The 11,571-nt window shown below is 39.5% G+C and overlaps 1 protein-coding gene across 2 annotated transcripts in view; it reads left to right on the forward strand.

Moving 5' to 3' along the window:
* LOC115223764 (dnaJ homolog subfamily C member 13) overlaps nt 1–11,571 on the forward strand; it is a 136,684-nt gene that overhangs the window by 23,836 nt on the left and 101,277 nt on the right. The window contains exon 1 of one of the 2 annotated variants that reach the window (XM_036512882.1): nt 6,497–6,612. The exons of the other annotated variant lie outside the window; for it this stretch is intronic. The gene's annotated coding sequence lies outside the window, so the exon portion shown is untranslated. Of the gene's footprint in view, nt 1–6,496; nt 6,613–11,571 lie in introns of those variants that run through there. 2 annotated transcript variants of the gene reach the window in all.

Here is an 11,571-nt window from a genome sequence, read left to right on the forward strand (position 1 = left end):
TCCGTTTTCCATGCTAGCATGGGTTTGATGGTTCGACCGGTGTCTGGGGAGCCAGGAGGCTGCACCAGGCTCCAGTCTGATCTGGCAGTGTTTCTACAGCTGGATGCCCTTCCTAACATCAACCACTCCGTGAATGTAGTGGGTGCTTTTTATGTGCTACCAGCACAGGTGCCAGGGAAGGTTGGTGCTTTTCACGCACCACTAGCACAGGGCCAGAGGAGGCTGGCAAACGGCCAAGATTGGTTGGTGCTTTTACGTGTCACCGACACGGACGCCAGTAAGGCGGCACTGGCATCTGCCACATTCGGACGATGCTTTTTACGTGTTACTGGCACGGGTATCTTAACTACAATTCCATTTGATTTTTATTTTGATGTTGGTGTCGACGTACTTGACTCAATAGGTCTCCTCAAGAACAGCGGGTCAATCTACAATCCAAGGTTAGCACAGCAAGCCGTCCTGTGAGCCATGAACTCACTTCATTTGTCGGGTCTTCACAGTCAGAATATATCTCAGAGGTCTCGGTCTTCGTCCTTTCCTCTGTGAGACCCTATGTGCCACCGGCACGCGTATCACAACTACAATATCAATTCGATTTTATTTTAATGTTGATGTACTTGACACAATAGGTCTCCTCAAGTGCAGCAGGCCATCACAAACTAAATGGTGTGACGACACAAAACTGTAGGCCCACAGCCATAAAGACATTGAAACTGTAAACTCAAAACGGAGCTTTGTTAAAACAGTAACAAAAACTGTGTAAGGGGTGTCTGTATTTTAATCAGGTGCGTTAATCACAATTAGTATGGTTTGATAGTGTGACTTTAATAATGCGACTGATAATGAGAACAAGATAGGGGACTTTGTTTTGAGCAGATAGTAAGAGTACAATACAATTCTAATTAGAGTCAAATGATCTTGTTTTGTTTTGTTTATAATTATTTTTCTTTTACTAAATACTAATTGAATTTCTGTTGTAACAACAACAACAACAATGACGATTTTATTTGTGGAATTCTTCAGTTTGAGAGGTAAACATTCTAGGTAGACGGGTCAATCAGAATGGAATTAGGGGTGTTTTAGGGTTTTTGGCGTTTACATTGGGGTTTGTTTGAATTTTGATTTTCTTCAACCCTCAAGTTATCTGTTGTCTTTTACTTGTTTCAGTCATTTGACTGTGGCCATGCTGGAGCACCGACTTGAAGAATTTTTGCTTCAATGAATTGACACCGCCCCCGCAATACTTATTTAATTTTTTTTAAAGCCTGGTACTAATTCCATTGGTCCCCTTTTGCTGAACCACTAAGCTATGGAGACGTAAACATACCGACATCGGTTGTCAAGCAGTGTGGGGAGAGGTAGACACAAAGATGCACATATAGTAGAAACCTCATGCCCAAGGTACTACACAGTGGGACTCGTGTATATATATGTGTGTGTGTATATATATATATGTATATATATATAATAAATCTCTGAACGAGGTATAAACAGTAACTGCACGACAATGTGAGGTATACGTGCCATCTCAATATGGCTAACCACTAAGGGTGGGTGTTACTGTAGCTTGTAGCCCCAGGAAAACATCGTCTCCAGAAAGTGTGCCTAAAGCCAGGTGGAGATGATGTTCTCCTGGGGCTACAAGCTACAGTAACACCCACCCTTAGTGGTTAGCCATATTTAGATGGCACGTATACCTCACATATATATATATATATTTTGATAGAAATGGCAAACACGATTACTATGAACATTTTTACTCCCTCCTCTTACTTAACGGTCATTCTAATAGCTCTTTCATCTTAATAATGGTCAACCACACAGTAATTTCCCTTTGTTTTAACGGTCATTTTCGTAGCATTTTTTTCGATGGCCAGATAACTGAACAAATGGCGGCATGGGTTTCCGCCCTGACATCCGAAATTTGGAGTTTTATCATGGCTACCAAATAATTGTCACATATTACATTTACATATATATATATACACATACACACACATATATATATCGTTGCTATTATGTTAAACTGTCATATGTCCAAATTTGGCCAAATGCATTTTTTTTTCAATATTAAATTTTCCTACCAATAACTGGTTCTTTTGGCCAAACTATCGTATCTCCAGCTGCTTCAGATGCCAAGATATCAAAAGATGTCAAAGTGTAGTACAACCGCTTTACAATTGAATGGCGAAACTATTTTTTCAGCTTTTGAAAAAAGAACATTTTGGACTTACAACACTTTTGCATTATAGCAACGCTGTGTATATGAATGATGATTATGATATATATATATGTGTGTGTACATATTTGTAATCTTCGTGTGTGTGTGTTTTATGTCTGTGTTTCCCCCTCCTCTGCTGCCACTTGACACCCGGTGTTGGTGTGTTTACACCCCTGTAAGTTAGTGGTTTGGCGAAAGAGCCCAATTGAATAAGAACCAGGTTAAAGGAAAAAGGGTATTAGGGGTGTTGATTCACTTGACTAGAATTCTTCAAGGCGCTACCCAAGAAGACAACGTAAAGTGTAGATATTATGTATACACACACACACACACACACATTCTGTCTGTATAAATATTAACACCCCTCCCCAATTCCATACACATCTCTTTTACTCTTTTACTTGTTTCAGTCATTTTGACTGCGGCCATGCTGGAGCACCGCCTTTTTAGTCGAGCAACTCGACCCCGGGACTTATTCTTTGTAAGCCCAGTACTTATTCTATCGGTCTCTTTTGCCGAACCGCTAAGTGACGGGGACGTAAACACACCAGCATCGGTTGTCAAGCAATGCTAGGGGAACAAACACAGACACACAAACACATACACACACATACATATATATATACATATATACGACAGTCTTCTTTCAGTTTCCGTCTACCAAATCCACTCACAGGGCTTTGGTCGGCCCGAGGCTATAGTAGAAGACACTTGCCCAAGGTGCCACGCAGTGGGACTGAACCCAGAACCATGTGGTTGGTAAACAAGCTACTTACCACACAGCCACTCCTGCGCCTACATTCTGCACACAATACATTGGCACACACCCTTAAATCTTCCCCCACATTTATAAGCACACGTCAGCACACACGCTTGCCCCATACATATTCATCATACATGCACATTCTGCGCACATGATGCATTGACACGTACATACCCTTAAACCTCCCTCATATTTCTAGGCACACATCTGCACACACACACGTGCGCACACACATCATACACAACTCACACATGCACACACACTAGCATAGAATGGAGTCCAAAGTTATATTTCATTTAGCTTAATTTCATTTTCAGTTTTTTTCTCCCTTTTCCATTTTCTAATATATTATTCATTTTTCCTATCTCACCACAGAGAGAGAGAGAGAGAGAGAGAGATAGAGAGCGAGAGAGAGATAGAGAGAGATAGATAGATAGAGAGAGAGAGAGAGAGAGAGAGAGAGAGAGTCAGGGTAGAGAGAGCTATTTCAGTCATAGGATCATTGTTCTCCGCATGAATAAAGAACCTAATGTCACAACAAAAGTAGTCCTGTTTCAGCTTTATTGTTTTATTGCGAAATGGCTGGAGGTTTTCAGCACTTACAGAGGAAACATCTGGTTACATTATGACGAAACACTACACCGGAACATTCACATACCACACGTGCGCACATACACAGACACCACATTCAAACTGTTCATGACTGGCTACGGTTTTCTCTTTTTGTCTATGAAAGCCATTCGCAGGGCTGGGCTTGTAGTAGGGGACTCTTACCATAGGTCCCATGTAGATTGAACTTGAAATCACGTGTGTTGGGGAATGGACTTACTAACCACAGAACCATACCTGTACCTTATGTTATATATATATATATATATATATATATTATCAATAATAATAAAGGGTAAAATTAATTAATTAATTAATAATTAATAATTCCACCAAGTAGTATTTGGCATGTTAAAAAGACCATTTTCGGTAAACTTAAACAATATTTTTTATAATTATCAGTATATTGAAAAAAAAAATTATATATACGTGCCCCAGCATGGCCACAGCTCATGAGCTGAAACTGGAATCAATCAATCAATCAATCAAGACTTTTTTACTTCCCAAGCATAATACTAATACATCTGTTTGTTGTCTACACCACCTGTCTTCATCTTTTTTTTTTTCGGGAATTCTCCCCCTATATATATATATACACACACATTGGCACATATACCGGATTCATTCTTGTTGCTTATTTTGATTATAATCACCCCGCGGATTTTTATGGATAACACCATACAGAATTCTGGTGCATCTAAATTAAGTACCATATTCATTTGAATCTAATTTTGGGCTGAACTTATATATATATATATACTCTGCTGTTATTTGTTTGATCAACAAAAGAAGCGCTCCATCCATCGAGAGACAAATATCATTTAATAAACACAGAATTAACTGTGAGCAAATATAAATTTCATGTTCTGATAGTACGTGAGCCAGCTAAGCTTGTACATCATGCCTAGTTCTGGCCCACAATATTTCAGGCTCAAGCTGCTCACCTGGGAAATGCGTACCTTTACTTAATTTACTCTGTTTTCTCTTCTTTTTCACTGCTTCGTAGAGACCACCTATGTTTTATTTTGTACTATTTGAGACAAACTTTGTCGTGAACGACATGTTTTTAATCAAAAATAGCCGATCGATATCCCAATTGATATCATTTCACATGCGAAGGGCTTGGCTCGCAGCAAGGATGACCCACTCACCCTAAATGCAATAACTGCACTTTCTGTTTCAACATCTTCAACCCCACCTGGTACCTTAATGATGCTTTGCAAAAAAATTTCACCAGCTTTTAAACAATCAAAGTTACTCTTAATAACGTTGGTATGTATGTATGTATGTATATGTGTATATATAAAATCAAAATCGAAATCGATCAACATCAATGGAAATTGTAGCTGTGATACCAGTGGCGGTGGCATGTAAGAGAACCATCCGAACATGGCTGTTGCCAATGCTGCCCCGACTGGCCTTCGTGCCAGTGGCACGTAAAAAGCGCCATCCAATCGTGGCCGTTTACCAGCCTTGTCTGGCACCTGTGCCGGTGGCATGTAAAAAGCACCCACTACACTCACTGAGTGGTTGGCGTTAGGAAGGGCATCCAGCTGTAGAAACACTGCCAGATCAGACTGGAGCCTAGTGCAGCCATCTGGCTTCCCAGATCCCAGTTGAACCGGCCAAACCATTCTAGCATGGAAAGCGGATGTTAAACGATGATGATGATGATGATATGTGTATGTGGAGGTATGTGACTATGGATCTGTGTATGTAAATATACATATTTGTGTGTTTATATTTTATATATGGACATACACGTATTGTATGTGTGTGTGTGTGTGTGTGTACTACCACCCCACTTGTGTGTATGAGCTATTTTCCTTTGGCCCATCATGTGATCATCTGAAGTGTTGTTGAGAATAGGTTAAAGGTTGTGTTCTAATCTACAGATATTTGTCAGGACTGACTTGTTGACTAGCTGACTCTGTGGTTCACACATGGTGTCATCTCTCTCTCTCTCTCTCTCTCTCTGTCTCTCTCTCTCTCTCTCTCTCTCTCTCTCTCTATATATATATATATATATATTTAAACTGGTGTCCTGTTTATGTATATAATGGTGTGGTGTCATGCCTATATATGTATGTATAGAATGCTCTAGGTAATTGAATGCATATTAGAATAACCAGGAAAAAGATCTGAAATAGGAAAAAAAAATTACAATACACTTTTAGAAAAATGGCACTAAGGTCAGAGGTTATTCAATAGAACTCCCTTCAAGTGCATCAGTGGTATTCATAGCCCCCTGGTCAACCAAAACCTTGTGACTGGATTTGGTTGAGGGAAATTGAAAGAAGCTTCTTTTGTGTGTGGTGTGTGTGTGTGTGTGTGTACTTTAAGACTCACCTCCCTCTTTCTTTCTCTATCTCTGTCAAAAAAGAGAAGCCATACATTCATCTCTTCAGCAAGAAACCTGCTCCTGTCCCTCTATTATACATTGATATCCCTCAGTACTATACCCCACTCAGTTAATGGAGTCTTTCAGGTACTTGGTGACCGCACTAGTGCTTGTGCCAGGAAAACAGCACCCAGTACAATCTGTGAAGGGGTTGGCATTAGGAAGGGCATCCATCTGTAGAAACCATGCCAAAGTAGACATTGGAGCTTGATGCAACCCTCTGCCTCATTACTTCCTGTTGAGCCATCCAGCCCATGCCTACATGATGAGATATTAAGCGATGATGATATAATCATTATTGTAACCACATCATGAGAGCTATTTAAACACATGCAGTCATGGTAACTATTTAAACACACACACATACACACACACACACATGCACACATACACAACACACACACACACACACACACACACACACGCATGCACACATAGTGTTGATCTTTGTTGCATTCTATAAATGGTAACGTCAGCACATGTCTTGTCTATCTTCCTCATGATCAAAGACCTATCAGTGATCAGGTGGAATATAAAGGAAGCCTTAGTTATTTAAATACTGTAAATTGTTTCATAGTTTCAATATGTATATATCTCCCAGATGAGCTTTCCTCTCATGTAAGTACAACTCAGTTCTTTGTGTGTATGTGTGTGTGTGTGTGTATATCTGGCACGTGCCATAAAGAAACACTCAAGGTAGCCATTGGCTTTTGTAAAATAATTTGTCACTGGGGAACATCTTCAAAAATATTTTTAGTTGTCTTGATTTTTACAAATATTCCTGTCTAATTTGATGGTGCTGAGTTCGGAAATACTCGCAGGAATTTTCTGTCATGCTCTTTTACTCCTTTCAGTCATTTGACTGTGGCCATTCTGGAGCTCCGCCTTTAGTCGAGCAAATCGACCCCAGGACTTATTCTTTGTAAGCCTAGTACTTATTCTGTCGGTCTCTTTTGCTGAACCGCTAATTTACAGGGACGTAAACACACCAGCATCAGTTGTCAAGCGATGTTGGGGGCACAAATACAGACACACAAACATATACACATACGTACATATATATATATATATATACACACAACGGGCTTCTTTCAGTTTCCGTCTTTCAATTAAGATGCCCAGTCTCTCAGCTATCTGGCGACATGATATTCGATGATCTTGCATTATCATACCAAGAACAAGGTCAATGTTGTCCTCGGTGGTTGCAGTTGGAGGCCTCCCTGGTGTGGGATCATCTTCCACACACTCCTTGCCATGCTGGAATTCATTTACCCAGCGTTTGACTGTTGCATATGAAAGAGCATTGTCTGCTAAGGTTCTCACCATATCTCCATGGATTTCTGACCGAGTCATGCCTTTCAAATGAAGGTACTTTATGACAGCACGATACCCAGTTTTCTCCATTTCCCTTGTAACCTCGACACTTGTTCAAAAATCTCTAACAAAAAATAAATTAAAACATCAGAATCATGAAAATGAGCAAAAATACTCTGAAAAGACTGTACTTACCAGAAAAAATTGTTTCAGCTACCTAGCAGCCCTGTTTCTAGGTTAGGCTCAAAACTTTTCATACACCCCTTGTATATATATATATATAAAGTTAATCCAAACATGAAAACACAAAGAGAAAACACAACAATGCGAGGATGTGGAACAAGTATAGTGTTATTGGACACTCAGGAAAGGAAGGAAAGAAGGAGGATTTAATGTTTCGAGCGGAGCTCTTTGTCAGATACATAGGAAAAGGAAAGAAGGAAGAAAAAAATAGCCATGCTTCTTTCAGTTTCTATCTACCAAATCCACTCACAAGCTTCTTACCACACGGCCACTCCTGTACCCACAAAAGACATTCTTTCTGATATATATATTATATATATATATATATATATATATATATATATATATATATATATACACACACACACACAGACACACATTACATATAGTTCTCCTGTCATGTAAAAACAATTCTGATCTGTGTATGTGTGTGTGTGTGCTTGCTGCACACTCAAGGTAGCTATAGGCTTTTATAAAATAATTTGTCAAGAAAAGGCCTTATATGTTTGTTATATACATCAGCATGAAAATACTGCAACAGCAATACATAAGTAGGCTAAGGCAGGCATTACACATACATGCAAATAGAACCAGACGCTCACATGCATAAACAGAGAGAGAAAGAGAATAGGAGGAGGGTTGAACTGAGGGGAACATTAAAAACACTTGATGTTGAATGAGTCAGTGTTGAATTAAATGATGTCAAACAGGTGGCATAAAACGGCTGTGCTGAAATGGTTCATATTCTGGTAGGAGACAGTGATAGGAACTGGAATTAGGTCTCAGAATGCAAGAACGGAAAAGATCCCAGGATGTGTGTACCACAAAGCAACATGTTCTTCTCCACTCTTAACAATTCCACCATTCCATTGTTCTTGACTGCTAATTTATCCCAGCCCCTGCTGCTGCTGAAAGAGAAGTAAAAAAAAAACATGTGGCTGTGGTAAGAAGCTTGCTTTCCCAACTACATGGTTCTTGGTTCAGTCCCACTGCATGTCACCTCGGGCAAGTATCTTCTACTACAGCCTCGGGTCAACCAAAGCCTTGTTTGTGGATTTGGTAGACAGAAACTGAAAGAAGCCTGTCATGTGTGTATATATATATGTATATATATATGTATATACATATATATATATATATACACATATATATATATAGGCCACAGTTAAATGACCGAAGCCAAAAAAAAAAAGAAAATCCCATAAAAAAACAAACAAACAAGCAAGCAAAAGGTAAAGACAACCTCAGTGAGATTTGAACTCTGAGCTCAGAGCACTGAAACAAACATCACCAGTCATTCTATCCAATGACCTAATTCCCTGGCTGACCGTTGTTATTGTTGTTATTGTTAGTGTCTATATCTCAGCAAAATATTGTTTGTTTGATATGAACATTTTCCTTATCAGCTTTTGTAATTGATAAATTCCTCAGACTGCAGACTATGCTATCCGGAATGATCTTTGTTCACCCACAAGTATGTCATCTTCATCACTTGTTCTCTGTTATCTCTCAATAGTGCCATACTGGCCGGATCGGTTGAGCATCAGACAAAATCATTTGTGCCTTTCCTTGTGTTTGAAATTCCACCAAGGGCAATATGGTTTTCCGATCCCTCTGCGAGGGAAGTATTATGTAAAGGAAGTAAAAGTAAGATACATGTAGCCTCGTTTACCACTGTTTGTGATTCATTCATCACAGAAATAGGATACGTGTAGCCTCATTTATCACTGATTGTGATTCATCACAGAAATAAGATACGTGTAGCCTTGTTTATTACTGATTGTGATTCATTCATCACAGAAATAAGATACATGTAGCCTCGTTTATCACTGATTGTGATTCATCACAGAAATAAGATACATGTAGCCTCATTTATCACTGATTGTGATTCATTCATCACAGAAATAAGATACGTGTAGCCTCGTTTATCACTGATTGTGATTCATTCATCATAGAAATAAGATACTGTCTTGTTGCTTAACAACAACAACACTAGAACTATGTGAAATGAAGTGTTTTGTTCAAGAACACAACACACTACCCAGTTCAGGAATTGAACCCATGATCTGATGATCGGGAATGCAACACCCTTACCATTAGGCCATACACATACTTGCAACTCAAAGCACCCTCACCTCATCTATTAGCCACCTCTACCCCCCCCCCCATCCCTGTAACTTTTGATGTTGTTCCCGTTCAGATTGTCCCATAATACACCTGTTGTTAATTAATGCTTAAATTGACTAATTGCTCCCCGGTACCTTGAAAATAATTATAAATTCATTAGTTTTTTTGCTTCTTAATTGACTGATAAAATGTAATTGCTTTATGTGAAGTCTTTTTAACCCTAGGTACTTCATGGTTAGACAGGAATAGGATTAAAGGTATTTCGGGTATAACCATCCTGTTCTTTTACTTAGGCATAATGTATCTAAGAGTACATCGTTTAATATATTTATTGACACCTGGTCAGTGTTGACCCTGTAGCTCTATATCACAGGTGTTCTGTCCAGCCGTGACCACCCTGTCTTTTATTCAGGTACAATGTATCTAAGAGTATTTTGTTTAGTGATTTCCTTAGTGTTTAATCCAGGTTTGCTTTGACCCTTAGTCACGTGTTCCTTCCAGTCATGACCATCCCATCTTATATTCAGACAAAGTATATCTAAAGAGTACATATTTAATGTGTTTAGGCCTTGGACCTGCAAATCTATATCCCAGGTGTTCCATCCAGCTGTGACCACCGTCTTTTATTCAGGCACAGTGTATCTAGGAGTATTTTGTTTTGTGTGTTGACTTTCTCATGTGGTCTAGTGGTTAGGATTCCTAGCTGTCACCTGGTCAGCCCAGGTTCAATTTCTGGCATGAAAATGCATGTTTTTTTGTTGTTGTTACACACTCTTAAGTGGTTGCCATTAGGAAGGGCATCCAGCTGTAGAAACCATGCCACAACAAACAGCTGGAGCCTGGACAGCTCGCAGCTGGTCAGCTCCATCTCAAACTGTCTGACCGATGCCAGCATGGAGACCAGATGTTAAACGATGATGGTGCTATTCCTTATTGCTGAATTCAGGTTTGCTTCCAGTCATGACCATCCCATCTGATATTCAGACATAGTGTATCTAGGACCACATTGTGCACTGTATTCTTACCTGGTTGACCCTCATCCAGCAGGTCTGTGGTCAAAAGTGCTCCAGCTGTGACCGTTCCATTTTTCATTCAGGCATAGTGTATCTAAGATTGCAATGATCACAAGCGTTCCATTTGTGACCATTCCATTGTTTATTCCGGCATATATGTATATATATATATATATATATATATATATAATATATATATATATATATATATATATAAAGTTAATCCAAACATGAAAGCACAAAAAAACACAACACGAGGACGTGGAACAAATATAGTGTTATTGGACGCTCAGGAAGGAAAGAAGGAGGGTTTAACGTTTCGAGCGGAGCTCTTCGTCGGAAACATAGGAGAAGGGAAGACGGAGGAAAAAAAATCGGCAACGGTACACACGCGGTCACATTTTGAATGACCGGAAGGAAATGGGTGAAGAAAAGTTCTTTCAAAGACAGGAGAGTGCAAGAGGAGGTATGTGTGTGTAAGTGTGGATATGTGCGTGCACGAAGGTCTGCGTGTGTGTGTATGTGTGCAATGATAACATGTGTGTACATGTGTGTGTGTGATTGTGGCTGTTAATCTTTGTGTGTTGTAGGGCTTAGTATTGTTTAAGGTCAGGGAAGAAGGAATTGGGAGTGGCTCTTTTGTCTCTACCCCTGGTCAGTAGTAGGTAGTGCTAGATGTATGCATTTATGTGCATGTAGCTGTATGTGTTTGTCCCCCACTACTGCTTGATAACCATTGTTGGTTTGTTTACGTCCCCATCACTTAGCAGTTCAGCAAAAGAGACTTGATAAAATAAGTACCAAGCTCAAAACATAAGTACTGGGGTTGATTACTTGGACTAAACTCTTCAAGGCGGTGCTCCAGCATGGCCACAGACTG

This window comes from Octopus sinensis, linkage group LG24 (genome assembly GCF_006345805.1).
Source record: "Octopus sinensis linkage group LG24, ASM634580v1, whole genome shotgun sequence".
Lineage (NCBI taxonomy): Eukaryota > Metazoa > Mollusca > Cephalopoda > Octopoda > Octopodidae > Octopus > Octopus sinensis.